The sequence below is a fragment of the Diceros bicornis genome, chromosome 13 (assembly GCF_020826845.1).
Source record: "Diceros bicornis minor isolate mBicDic1 chromosome 13, mDicBic1.mat.cur, whole genome shotgun sequence".
Lineage (NCBI taxonomy): Eukaryota > Metazoa > Chordata > Mammalia > Perissodactyla > Rhinocerotidae > Diceros > Diceros bicornis.
In genome coordinates, this window is record NC_080752.1 from 54,011,649 (window position 1) to 54,026,455 (window position 14,807).

Sequence of the window (14,807 nt, forward strand, 5' to 3'; positions counted from 1 at the left end):
ATTAAAGGAAGTCTTTTTAATAAAGGATGCTGGGACATTAGATATACATATAGAAAAAAACGAAAGTTGACCCCCTACTTCACACCATAACAAAAATGATTTCTAGATAGATTGCAAGTCTAAACATGAAATGCAAAATGATAAAGCTCCTAAAAGATAATATGAGAGACTATCTTCCTGACCATGGTAGGAGATAAGACCAAAACAGGAGTTGAAAAGCACTAATTGTAAAGAAAAAGCCTGATAAAGTTGACTAGATTAAAATTAAGAACTGTTTATCAAAAGATTCTATTAAGAGAGTGGAAAGGCTTATCACAGAATAAGAGAAAATATTCAAAACACATATGATAAAGGGCTTGTATCTAGACTATATGAAGAACTGCAAAATAAGAGAAAATAAGAATAAGAAAAGACAACCTAATAGTAAAATAGTCAATGGAGACCTGACCAGGCACTTCAAGAGGATACCCAAATGACTAACAAATATATGAAGAGATGACCAATCTCATTAGTAATTGGGGAAATACAAATAAAAACCACAATGAGACATCACTAAACACCTACCAGGATAGCTAAAATGAAAAAAAAAAGATAATCCAAGTGTTGACAAGAATGTGGAGCAATGGGAACTCTCTTAGACACAACTGGTGGGGTTTAGTATTATCTATTAACGTTTCTAGATAGCTATATCTATGACCCAGCAATTCTACTCCTAGGTATATACCAAATAGAAATGCATGTACAGGGGCCGGCCCCGTGGTGCAACGGTTAAGTTCACGCGCTCTGCTTTGGCGGAGGCCTGGAGTTCGCAGGTTCAGATCTCTGGCGCGGACCAATGGCACCGCTTGTCAAGCCATGCTGTGGCGGCATCCCATGTAAAGTAGAGGAAGATGGGCATGGATGTTAGCCCAGGGCCAATCTTCCTCAGCAAAAAGAGGAGGATTGGCATCAGATGTTAGCTCAGGGCTAATCTTCCTCACAAAAAAAAAAAGAAATGCATGTACATAAGCATTAAGAGACAAGAAAGTTCCTGGAAGGAAGTGTTATTCATAATAGCTCCAAACTGGAAACAATCCAAATGTCCATCAGCAGAAAAATGGATGAATAAATGGTGGTATATTCATACAACAGAATACAGCAATGGAAATTATCAAACTACAGTTATATACACCCACACAGGAATCTCACAAAGTTGATGCTGAACACATTTTTCACTATATCATTTGAAAGTATGTTGCAGACATAGTGATGCTTCACCCCTAAATATCTGAGCATGCACCTCCTAAGAAGGATATTCTCCTCTATAACCACAATGCCATTTTCTTACTCATGAAAATTAATAATTCCATATCACCTAAAAGTCAGTTTATTTTCCATTTTTGCCAGTTATCACAAGAATGTCTTTTGTTGCTTTTTAAATGCAATCTAGGTTTATGCACTGCATTTAGTTGTTATGTCTATTTGGTTTCTTTTAGTTTGGAATAATGCCCCTAACTTCTTTTTTCCATGATGTTGACTTTTGAAGGGCTTAAGCCAATTGTTTGGTAGAAAGTTCTACACTTTTGATCTACCTGGAAACTGGAAATTAGGTCTAGAGGCTTCATTAGATTCAGGTTAAATATTTTTGGAAAGAATAGCTCATAGTGGGCCGGCCCTGTGGCTTAGTGGTTAAGTGCTCGCGCTCCGCTGCTGGCGGCCCGGGTTAGGATCCCGGGCGCGCACCGACGCACCGCTTCTCCAGCCCTGTGGCTTAGTGGTTAAGTGCTCGCGCTCCGCTGCTGGCGGCCCGGGTTAGGATCCCGGGCGCGCACCGACGCACCGCTTCTCCAGCCCTGCTGAGGCCACGTCCCACATACAGCAACTAGAAGGATGTGCAGCTATGACGTACAACTATCTACTGGGGCTTTGGGGGGGAAAAATAAATAAATAAAATCTTTAAAAAAAAAAAAGAATACCTCATAGTTTATTTTGGGTACATCATATCATACCAGGGAGCAAATAATACCCAGAGGAAGAGGCTTACACAGTTATTGGCAAAAGTATGAGGAATTCATATGAAAATATTGAGGGTGTTCAATCAAGAAAAGAAAGATGTAATTTAAGTTCTGGTAGTATTTATTGATATGGATACACCTACCACAGATTTTAGATTTAATGTTCTGGATCCAGCATCTGGGCATGTTTTAATAGACAAAGCTGAATATAATAGTGGCCAATCCTAAAAGCTGAGATGACAGAAATTCCTTTGTATAACGTGGAGAAAGGAATCCAAGACTCAAAGAATTCTGGAATGAATTACTAAATATGTCATCCCTTTTCCCAACCTGTCTCTGGCAGAACCCTGAAGACATTCCCTTAACCAAAGACTTGAGACATACTTTGTTACAGAAGTACTAGAATCATTAAAACATGACTTAGTAGGTGTTCTCTATAGGTCAAGAATGCTAGTGAAGTATACTTCCTATTTCCAGGGGAGTTGATATGTGTCCAACAGTACCTTTAACAGTAGCCCACTTGGAATTTATGGTAATCAGAATGCACACCAAGATTTTTGTAGGTAGTTAATTGAGGATAGGGTCCCACATAAATGGCAGCTCACTAAAGTCCTACTTGATCTGTACAGCCAAAGTTTCTCCAGGTTTTGAGACACATATCATCAAGACAGAAATGTAACCCTGCATTCTATTGCTAGACCTGGGCTAGTTCACAGATCTAGAGCCTATATGGGGCTCTAGAATAATGGGGAGCACAGGTATCCTTGAGGAGGGAGCTTATAAAAGTTCTATAAGTGCAGAATGTTTGTCTTACTCCTGGCCTTCCCCAAAGGGACTTATTACCATTTTATCTGGGTAACTATACTGGGGAAACCACACAAACAGTTGGGCAACAATTGGACGCTAGCTGTTAGCTATCACTAATTCCTGAATATTCATAATGTTGTTGGCCACTTGTCAGAGTGGGAGCACATGGGGATCAAGTAACGATGGAGTTTTGACCTAAGTCAGTCTCACCACAAGCGTGGAACCTTAAGCCCCTTCTATAATAGTTACCCCAAGTTCTCCAATGTCTAGTTGGAAAAGATGTCCTTAGCAACTGATAGAATTCCCATATTGGCTTGCTAACTTGTGAAGTAAGGGCTATTAAGAAAGGAATGGAGAAGAGGAAACTCCTGGAGCTCTTGATAGCAGTATTCCATCTTTGGGGGAATTGTAGAGATTAGTGTTACCATAAAGACTTAGATGCAGCAGTGATGATTCCTATCACATGTCCATTTACCTTGTCAGTGTAGCTGGTGCAGAGGATGGATGGGTTTGCGAGAATGATAGTAGATTATCGTTAACTTCATCAGGTTAATAGCTTCAAACTGGGAGATACCCATTGCAGCTGCTATTCCAGAATTCATTTCCTTATTGAATCAAATCAGGATAGTGCCTGACACCTAACGTACATCTATTACCATGATAATTTGGGAGGGGGGATATATCCCTATTTATATATTATTATTACTATTTTCTTAGGAAGATTAGCCCTGAGTTAATATCTGTTGCCAATCTTCCTCTTTTTTTTTGTTTTTTTGCTTAAGGAAGATTAGCTCTCAGCTAACATCTGTGCCAATCTTCCTCCACTTTATATGTGGGTTGCTGCCACAGCATGGCTGATGAGTGGTGTAGGTCTGTGCCCGGGATCTGAACCCACAAACCCAGGCCGCCAAAGCAGAGTGTGCCAAACATAACCACTACACCACAGGGCCGGCTCCGTTGGGATAACCCTTTTAAAGTGAGGAACAAGTTGCTGAAATTTCTACCCTCTGTATTAAAAAAGAAGTATAGTACTTGAATCTCTCTGGATTTGTGAAGCATATATATCTTAGTTGGGTGTGTCAGCCCAACCAATTTTGGGGGTGACCTGAAAAGCTGCCTACTTCAAGTGGAGCCCAGAAAAACAGAAGTTTCTTCTTGTTCAGGCTACAGGCAGCTCTGCCCACAGCCCTTATGATCCAGTAGACCAGCAGCAGATCAGGATACTGTACGGAGATTCTTACAAGCCCTAATTAAAGAACCACCGAGGCAGCTATGGTTTCAAAGCCCTGCCTTCTTTTCCAAGTAACTATCTCCCTACCTGGCCCTGGTGGGGATGGAATCCCAGATCATGACACCATAGGTACCATGGACCAGAGCTGCCCATCATGAACTGGGTGGTGGTCTGCCTGGGCCACCTCCTTGGGAAATCCTCAATATCAGTATCCTTAGATCTTTTTCTCTTAGGCCGACTGGAGTCACTGGAGAAGTTTTTCAAATTTGCTGCCCAGGGAGTCTAGAACTGGGGGGGAGCATTCTGGGAAAAAGGTTGGGCGTCTCAAATTCCTTGTGTAGATTTCCATATATCCTTGCTCCATTCCCTCCATTTTCAGCATAGTACCCTGCCCTCCATTATGCCAGGTGCCCTTCAGTTCAGAGACCCCTCTGTTTTACCCTCTCCTGAGACTACTCCTCCAGTCTCCTGCAGAGAGGTAAAAGGACAGTCACCTGACTGTAGAGTAGTGTGGGGATGCTGGGACTCTAACAGCTTCTCCAACAGATTTGCAAAACATTTGCTTTTTTTAGCATCACTTTCATGCCCCATTTTCAGAGGTACCCCCTAGGCAACCGATTTTTTGCTTTTGGGGATTCTGCAATGTAAACTGGGTTGCTTCTTGGCTTTCCCCACTGCTCGCTTAGGATTCAGCCTTTTCAGAACTCATAAGGCTGTCACCACTCATCCAATCAGTTTCTAGTTTCCAAAATTTTGTTGTTTTTCTCCTCTCCATTCGATTTGTCCCTGTGGGTTTCCATCTTTGGTTTTAAATCTCCTTTTCTGCAGTTACGATGGGATTTTTGTGAGGGAGTGGAGCTAAATGCATGTGTTCCATCTGCTCCCTTTAACTAGAATTTAAGACCACAAGACAAGGACTAGGAAGGCAGACAGGCCAGGGGACGAGACCTTCCTTTTGTGAAGGGGTGTAGTTTTCCCAAGGAAGGGACTTGTAGACTGAAAGCCTCAAAGAAAAGGGTGCCTGTGGGATGAAGGTTGTGACTACAGTCCTTGGGAAGTCCCATGTTGTCAAGTACTTTCCCTTAAGAGAGTTTAAGTTAATTACAATTTTAATTCTGAATTTCCCTGACTATCCAATAAAAATTATCATAAAACTGTACAGTCTGGTTTATTAATTTTGTCAGGACTTAAGGAAAGCAAGATGAAGATGGCTTTGTTCTTCCCATTGCTCCCGGGACAGAGAAGGGGTATTAGCTTTGAGTACCCACCCATAGTGAAACCAGTAGCTGCAAAGAGACCCAAGACGCTGGAGGACTGTTCCAGAGAGGACAAAAGAAGAGAGAATAACGTTCTGCTTACTCTCATGTGTTAGTGAAGGTTGTTCCTTTGAAGAGAAAGGAGGACTCCAGGAAAATTCCAGATTATTTAAGTGGAGTGGCAAGATGACTTATAAACTGAATGAATTCACTGGAAGGAGAAGCTCAGAGCCAGGAGTGGCTGTGACTCTGAAAGACCATTTTAATTGTTACATGTTTATCTTTTTAACTGTTTAATTGAAGTGTATCCTTACATAGGAAAGTACACAAATTATAAATGTAAAGCTTGATGAATTGTCTATGCACTCCTTTTAATGTGTACTAGAAGAAAAACAACTGATACATTAAATATAGAATTTCAAGGATATTATTGCTTGGGCTGAGGGTAGTGTAGGCTGGTAAGGCACTCTACAGGGGCTACATGACTTACAGGATCGTTGTTAACGTATTCACTGACTGTCTGATTTGGGTTCTCTCAGAAATAGACCCTGAGACAAGGACTAGACTGTAAGCAGTTTATTTGGAAACAGGAAATACCAATAGGGAGTAGGGGAAATGAGACAAAGAAAGGAAGATACCCAGGAAAGGGTTTGCCATTAAGCTAGTTATCACTGTAGGAGACCGGAACTTAATCTCACTGAAACATTGGGAAACTGCAAAATACAAACCTGAGAATCATGCCACCTAGTGGTGAGTAGACTGGGCATTGTCATGCCAACTGCCAAGCGTCATTGGTTGAGGGCTGGTGGTGGGGGTCATGGTGGGGGGGCCAGTCAGTGTTAATTCCCTGACACTCCAGCAGCCTAGCTCCAGGCACAGAGATGCACATACTGGCAGCCAACGTCTGCTGGAGCACACGGGAAGGGCTGAAGGATATGCACAGGAGACAAACAATACCAGCTACTGTAACTGAACTTTCCATCACAAATGCTTGGAAGCATGGATAGTAGATGATTCTCAGTGCTAGCACAGATTCCTTCTGCATTCTTTTCAGCATTCTTCTGCTGGAAGTTGACAGTCATTTGTTACGGAAAATACGTAGAAGGTTATATAATTGTGAACTGGAATAGGGCCTCGCTCTGTCATTATTGATAATGTTAATTTCCTTTTGACCCTATCGTGAATCAGTGGTAAAAATGCTATTTCTAAAGGATAAGTCTGAAAATTGTAATGGAAATGTGAACAGCAGTGGTGATTTAAGTAAAATTTACTGATTATGCACAGGGAGAACCTGGGCATGAAGGTTTAAGACAAATACCTAACAAAGCTGTTAAGATTGTCACTCTATCAGAGTGTGTCATTGAATTCTCCCTTTTTCTCAGATCCATGAAGAGATGGGAAATGATTTCAAACAGCTTCTGTTTCATTCAGAAGCTCATTGATTTTCCTGCAGCATCTCTTCAAGATGCTAAAATGACTTCATCTTTCTGGATCACATACACTTTATGAGAGCATGTGACTAAATGGAATGGCCTCAAGATATATTTATCACTTGAGCAATCTAAATTCAGTCCCACAAGGCAAGGTTTAAACCAGTTTTCCACCTGACAGATGAAGTGTATTAAACTACAATGTTGTGTACCTGGAGTTGTGAGGTGTACCTCTTTAAAATGGTGAGTTGGGTTCCTTTTGTTTGAATGATGGTGATTAACTCATCTGAACTACCTCCTGAGACTATATTTTGAATATTATGAAGAGACACTGAAAAGACTTGATAAAATGTCTTTGTAGGGGTTTTCCGAATCTGATGGCAGAGATGAATAGACAAGGAGCCCTTTCCCCAGGGTCTTTGTAGACATAACCATATAACTTGGCACATTTTGAAGAACAGATTCTAGATATTGTATTAGATGTCCTATTGAAATACCAGTTTATTAAACAAAAAATTCCATTAATTTTGGTGAGTTTCTAACTCCATCAAGAATGCAATTATCTTGCCCTTATCCACTATGCATGCATGTGAATTAGGATTTCCAGTGCTGGCTTGTATCAAAACTGAAAAATGGAAACTTATTAACATAAAAGCCCATCTCTTTTTTTTTCTGGTAAGTAACATCAATATAAATCTCTCTCCCCACTTTTAAATTGATAAAGAATTTCATTCTTTCATTGAGAAACTTATTTTCAGATATGTAATTTTGTTTTTTTAAATAATTTTATTTATTTATTTATTTTTTCCCCCAAAGCCCCAGTACATAGTTGTATGTCATAGCTGCACATCCTTCTAGTTGCTGTATGTGGGACGCGGCCTCAGCATGGCCGGAGAAGCGGTGCGTCGGTGTGCGCCCGGGATCCGAACCCGGGCCGCCAATAGCGGAGCGCGCGCACTTAACTGCTAAGCCACGGGGCCGGCCCCAGATATGTAATTTTGTAAATTGACTGGATTTATTATTAATACTGTTCATTCTTTTATTTAAATGTTTAATTTCTTGGATTTAATATTTTTATTATATTTTTGTGGCATGTAATGCTTTCCTATTTACAGTAGACAAATCTGCTCTCTCTTTGAATGCATTTATTGAAACAAAAAGGGGAGTTGAGGGCTCCAGTATGAGGCAGCCAACATCACTTGGCATAAATCCCCAGTTCAAGCTCAGTGTTTTAACAGCCTGCTTTCAGATCATGTTATATGCCTTTTGTTTAATTTGTGCATGTTAACAACCCAGTATGTATTTTGGTCTATATTCAGACAATCCTCACCAACATATGTATGTATATATTAATATATATACATATACATATATACATACACACAAATAACTTATTTGTGGGATAATTATTAGGCTGAGTCATATGAAATTGCCTTCTTCTATGTCAAAACTCATTGAATAGAAGTTCATATGGTTTAATGTAATACTTTCTTACTTAAAAATATTTCATGGAAATCCTGCCAAATGATGGTATAGCTCTAACGGATTCTTTTACCAGGCCTTTTCCAAGTCCTTGGTGTGGGTGTACCATCACTTATACAGCAGTTTTCATACTGGTGGGCTTTTACCTTCCTATTTTCTGCCAGCTGAAGCAGTTCTGCAATAACCATCCTCATACAGTTGCCCATTGTAACAGTGCTTTTGTTTCCAAGGGAGAGATTCTTGGGAGTGAGAATGCTTTGTCAAAAGAAGTTTCGCTTTTTTATTTTAAGAGATGTTGTCCAATTGCTTTCCAAAAAGGCTCGTGCCCACTTCTATCAGCAATGTATGAGAATATTCTCTCCCTGCGTTCCCACTTGCAACAGCTGTTATAGTTCTTATTTTTTGCCCAGTTTGGGTATAAAGTGGTGTCTCATTATTGCTTTTAATTTGCATGTTTGGCTATCTTTTCATATGTTTGTTGACTATTTGGATTTCTCTTCTGTGAATTGTGGAATCATATCCTTTGCCCATTTTCCCATCGGGTTATTTTTTTCTCTCCCCACTCCCACCCCTTTTACATGGCTGAAAAAGCTGACCTGAAGTCAGTAGTTTAGATATTGTCATCAACTGTGAGTACCCAAGCATCAGTTAAGTTAGGTACATTGTTGGTACTGGATGTGTTGAGTTTACTATTTTAAATGTCTTAAAAGTTAAAAGTGGTTTGGCATTATAATGAAAAAATTATCATGTACATAAAAAGGCAAAGAAACAGAGTAGTATTCGATGTGATAAAAATCTATGCCTAAAAATAGTCTGAAAGAGCTCTTTCACAAAGTATAAAATAAAATTCTAAGCTATAAGAAAGCATTGTGCATTAATTTAATTGCAGCATTTTTCTTTATTAGTGGTACATAAATAATAGTGTATTTTAAAATAAATGATATTTTAGAGTCAATCAAATAGATATTTTGTCTGTCATCTGCATTACGAATATTTTTTTCATTTATGTCATCTGTATATTGACTTTGTTTAAGGCATCTTTTGCCTACAAAAGTTTTTAATTTTTATATAGTCAAATATGTTGATGAGGTTTCCAGACTTGCTTAAAAGCCTTTCTCCCACTGTCAGATTGTATATGTACTCTTTTGGATTTTCTTGCAAGATTCTAGTTCTGTTTTTTAAGAGACACTGCTTTAAGAGTGAAACTGGTGGCCAGACAGCCATTAATGATTATTCCTAAAAGTCATGTAGACAAGCAATATATTATCAGACTCTCATTAGATTCCTTAAACATCTCTGACACTTGGGTCACCATGGTAACAGATGCTAGTTTTTTTTCCCAGGAACTGAGAGTCGACACCTTGTCCAGTTCAGGCTGGTTGAGACCACTGACTCATCAACTGGGCCTGCGCAAATGTCTGATAGGTGACCCTTTGATGTCAGGGAGCTGAAAACTCCACCCTCAGGTCACGCTACCACCACCATGTTACATGCATCCTATGAAGAGCCTTGAAGCCTGACCACGCTTGTGCAGAACACTGATTACCTCACTTTTCCTCACCTCTAATCATCTATCCCCACACTTCAGACCACTCTGCCCCTTTATCCCATAAATATCCCTAATCCCCATTTTTGGGGAGGCAGATTTGAGACTTGCTCTCCCAACTCCCTGCTTGGGTGCCTTGTGAATAAATCCTTTCTCTGCTGCAAAACTTGTCTTCTTGGTGATTGGCGTAGTGTGCGGTGGGGAAAATGGACCTGGTTCGGTAACAAGAATTTAATGCAACTAGAATTATTTCTGAATATAGTTTAAGATAGGGATCCATTTGTATTTTCTTCCAGATTGATAAATACTAAAATTCTATAGGTTTCACTGATTAAACAATTCATCCATTTCCTATGGAATTGAGCTACCATCTTTGTCATTTAAAAAATTCTCACAAATACTACAATCTATTTTTGGATCCCTAGTCTGTTCCATTAGTTTGTCATTTCTCACACCAATATCATAATTATATGGCTATAATTACTTTTCAGTATGTTGTGATATCTGGTAAGCCAAGCCTCCCATCATTGTTCTTTTCCTTACTTTTCTTGTCTCTTCTTGAACCCTTATTCTTGAATATAAATTTTAAGATCTTTTTATCTAGTTCCAAAATCAAAATGAAACCCTGTTGGGATTTTAATGGGGATTGCAATAAAGTTTTATATTATTTGATAGTTATGATATCAAATCTTCCTCAAATATAATATGCTTTTACATTTATTCAAATCTTCTTTTATAACAATAATTTTTATTGTCACTTTCTTCATCTACATTTTCTTATTATTAAATTTATTCTAAATATTTTAATTTCTCACTGCTATTAAGGATGGAATATTTCCCCCCATTCCATTCTAGGTGCTCATTTCTAGAGCAAGAAAGATATTTATTTTTTATGTATTTGTTATGAGGCAAGTCCCTCACATGAAAGTCTATTAATTCTAGTATTTTTTATTAGAGACTTGGGTTTTTCTAGATATTCCATCAGCAAAAAGATATAGCTCTATTTCTTCCAATATTTATGATAGCTTCCTTATATTACTGTATTTGATAAATCCTCCAAGACAATGTTAAAAATAATGTGCTAGCAAGTTTCTGATTTTAATTGAAATGGTTTTAGTGTTGTACCATTTAGGATACTATTTTCTACTGTCTTTTGTAAATAGTCTTTGTTATATTTAACTAGTTTCCCTCTATTCCTATTTTACTTAGTTTTTAGTATATTAACTAGAACAATGGTTGATAAACACTAAGTGCTCTACAACTACTTGTTAAACAAATAGAGATACATTAGTAATGACTGCTGAAGTTTATTAATGCCTTTTTCAATGACTACTGACATGATCATATGGTTTTTCCTTCTGAATGTGATGTTATGGATTATGTTAATATATTTCCCCGTACTGAAACACCCTGGGAAAACCTTGCTTGGTCATATATGTTATTTCTTTAATGCACTGCTAGTTCTATTTGCTAATATTTTATTTAGAATATTTGAAATATAGTCATAAACTAAATTTATACTTTTCTTTTTCATACTTAAAAAATTAAGCTTTAGCATTAAAATTCTATTTGTGTCATTAAGTGAATTAAGGAGCATTCACCTTTTTTTCTTAGTCTGGAACACTTCCCCTTTGTTGGGAACTGCCACCTACTCATGGAAGTGGGTGTCCAGAAAGCAGGTCCCTCTACTAGGACACTGCGTGGCCCCCGGTCACAGCCCACTGATCAAAAGATCTTGCCAAGATTTAGAATTCTGAATTGAGCAACACAGACTAGGAGTTGCTAAAACTGAAACATATTAAGGGTGGTGGCATCCCCCTGCACACCTTACTTTGCCATTCCCAGAGATAGACTAGTTCCTAACCTTCCACAGACCGTGCTAATGACTTCTTTGGATTCCCAAAGACATTCCAGATTTCTTCCAATAATCATCACCATCACCATCATCATCCTTTTAACTTCAAAAGAAATTCTGGTGAACTTGTTACTTGCAAATAAAAGAGCCTTAATCACAAAACTATGTATAAAATCACCTTTCTTTGAACATTTTAATAGTTTTGCTTTTACTTTAAAACAAAACTTAACTTTCCTGAAATTATACAATGTGTAACATGTGCAGCAGAAACCCTACTAAATTTGTTCCTGCTATGGACTGAACGTTTATGTCTCCACCAAATTCAAACTCAGGTTGAAGCCCCAATGTGACTATGTTTGGAGATTGGGCCTTTACGGAAGTAATTAAAGTTAAATGAGGTCATAAGGATAGGATTAGTGCCTTTATAAGAAGAAACACCAAAGAGCTTGCTCTTTCATCCCATATGCACACAAGAAGAGGTCATGTGAGCACACAGTGAGATGGCAGCCACCTACGAACAAAGAGAAGAGGCCTCAGAATGCAACCTACCTTGCCAGCACCTTGAGCTTGGACTTCCCAGCCTCAGAACTGTAAGAAATAAATTTCTGCTGTTTAAGCCATCCAGTCTATGGCATTTTTTTGTAGCAGCCCAAACAGACTACAGACTAATACAGTTCCCTAAATGGCTAACTAGTTGTCCTAATGACACTTATCAACTAATCTGTCATTACTCCACTAATTTGAAATGCCACTTTTATAATATATTAAATTTAAATAAATTATCAAGTCTGTTTCTGGGCTTCCAATTCATTTCACTAATTTACGAGTATATTTTGGCATTAGTTATTTCTTATTTTGATTATTGTGCCTCTCTAAAACAAGATTATATCTTGTATTAAATTGGTAGGGCAATTTATACCAATTACATTGGTAGGGCAAGTCTGCCTTCATTATTGTTGGAAAATTTTATTTGCCATTCTGGAATACTCTTCATTCCAGGTAGATTTTAGAATCATTAAATTTAGTAAAAAGAAAAGTTGAGATTTTTATTGGGGAGCATTAAAGCAGAGGAAAAGTGACATATTTAGAATGTTCTATTCCAATCCACAGATATAGCATATGTCACTATTCTCCATTTATATTAGTAACCTTTGTAGTTTTATTTATAATGTCTCACATAATTCTTGTTTCTTCTTAGCTATATTCTTCCAATATTTTATTATGAAAATATTCAAACACACAGAAAAGTTGAAAGAATTTACAATGAGCATCTATATACCACTACCTAGACTCTACCATTAACATCTTACTATATTTTATGCTGTGTTTTTGTTGAGTAGCAGATAGGAGCATAGACTGCCTGGATTTACCACTTGCAAGCTGTATGATGCAGAGCAAGGTACTTAACTTTTCCAAACCTCAGTTTTCTTATCTGCAAAGTGGGAATAAATAATGGTACTTACTTCAATGGGTTGTTATGAGGACTAAATGAGGTAAAATATGTAATGCACTTAGAACAAAGCTTCATACTCTGTAAATACTATATGCTAATGTATTAGACTGCTGGGGCTGCTATAACAAAATATCACAGACTGGGTGGTTTAAACAACAAAAATTTATTTTCTTACAGTTCTCAAGGCTAGAAGTTCCAGCTCAAGGTCTGGCAGGGTCAGTTTCCAGTGAGGGCTCTCTTCCTGCTTGCAGATAGTGCCTTCTTGCTAAATCCTCACATGACCTTTCCTCAATGCCTGCACCTTCAGAGAGAGAGTGAGCCCTCTGGTGTCTCTTCTTTTAAGGACGCTAATTGTATGGGATCAGGGCATCACCCTTATGACCTCATTTAATCTTAACTACTTCCTTCCTTCAAATACAGCTACACTGGGGGTTAGGGCTTCAACATATGAATTATTTTGGGGGGAGGGGGACACAAAACATTCAGTCCGTAACAGCTAGCAACTATATACTTTTATTCTATTTTCTAAATTGTTACTTTGGTAAGCTATTGATGTAGAAGTATATTTGGAATGATGTACTCCTACTTTGTTGAGAAGACAAAACCCAGCAATTAAAACATTACAGTATAATCATTTCTGCAGAAAATACATAAAAATGCATGAAGAAACATAAACTGTGTGTGCATGTGTAGGTAGTGTGCACCAAACGATAGCAACGGTTCCCCCTGCTTGGTGAGATTATATGTAATAATTATTTTGCTTTTGTATATCTTCTGGTATTTCAGTAATATAAGAAAAGCAATTAATGTAAGAACTTACTGAATACTAGAACAAAAACTACCTGATTGTATTCTTTTAATAAAACACTGGGTTACTTTCCACTTGCAGTCTTTTCCACGTACATATTATTAAGTGAAAGTGGTATAGATTCTTTTATACCAATGTTGTTTGACAAAAAAGTGATACAGACTTTTCCCTTTTGTCAAGGGTTTCACATCTCCCCACGGAAACACTCACATGCCTATTCTCGGCAGAGAAGGGCTGCTTCTATTCAGCAGTGTCGGCGTGGAAGGACAAGAACACAGGCTCCGTTTTCTTCTGCAGGAGCCGGGCTGCTTCACCCTGTGCTCGGGTCCAGGGAGGCCGGCGAGCCGAGAGCGACGGGACCGCCGGGCGAGCATCCCGGGATCCCTGCCAACGGGAATGCTGTCCCGGAGGACGCTGGGAACCACGCGCGGAGGTCGCTGCCGCGCAGGCGCACGGGCCTGGGCTGCGCTACGTGGGAGCATCTCGGTGGTGCTCGGATGCCGGCCGGCCGCGGCGGGAGGGTGAGGGCGTGCGGGCCGAGTGGGTGAGAGCTGGGTGAGCGGGGCGTCTTCGGGGTCTGGGGAGGGGTGAGCAGGGAAGCGCCGGCTCTGCTCCGCCCCGCCCGCGGTCACCCGTGGCGCGGGGTGCGCCCAACGGCTCGGAGTCAGACAAAGGCTGCGAGGGCAGGGCCTGGCGGGTCCAGCCCTGGAGAAGCTGGCTTAGCCTCTCCGTTTAGGAAGGAGGAAACGGGATTAAAGGGGTTACGTGATTTGCCACAGCCGACAATTGAAGGAGCTGGGATTCAAACCCAGATCCTTTTTGATTCTAAATCTCAGACTATTTTAAATATAGTACTACTGCCTAAAACAAAGAACTGAGTTTTATTCATCTCTCTGCTTCGTGACACCAGCACAGTGTTTGGACCACCGTGGCTCTGTATATCCA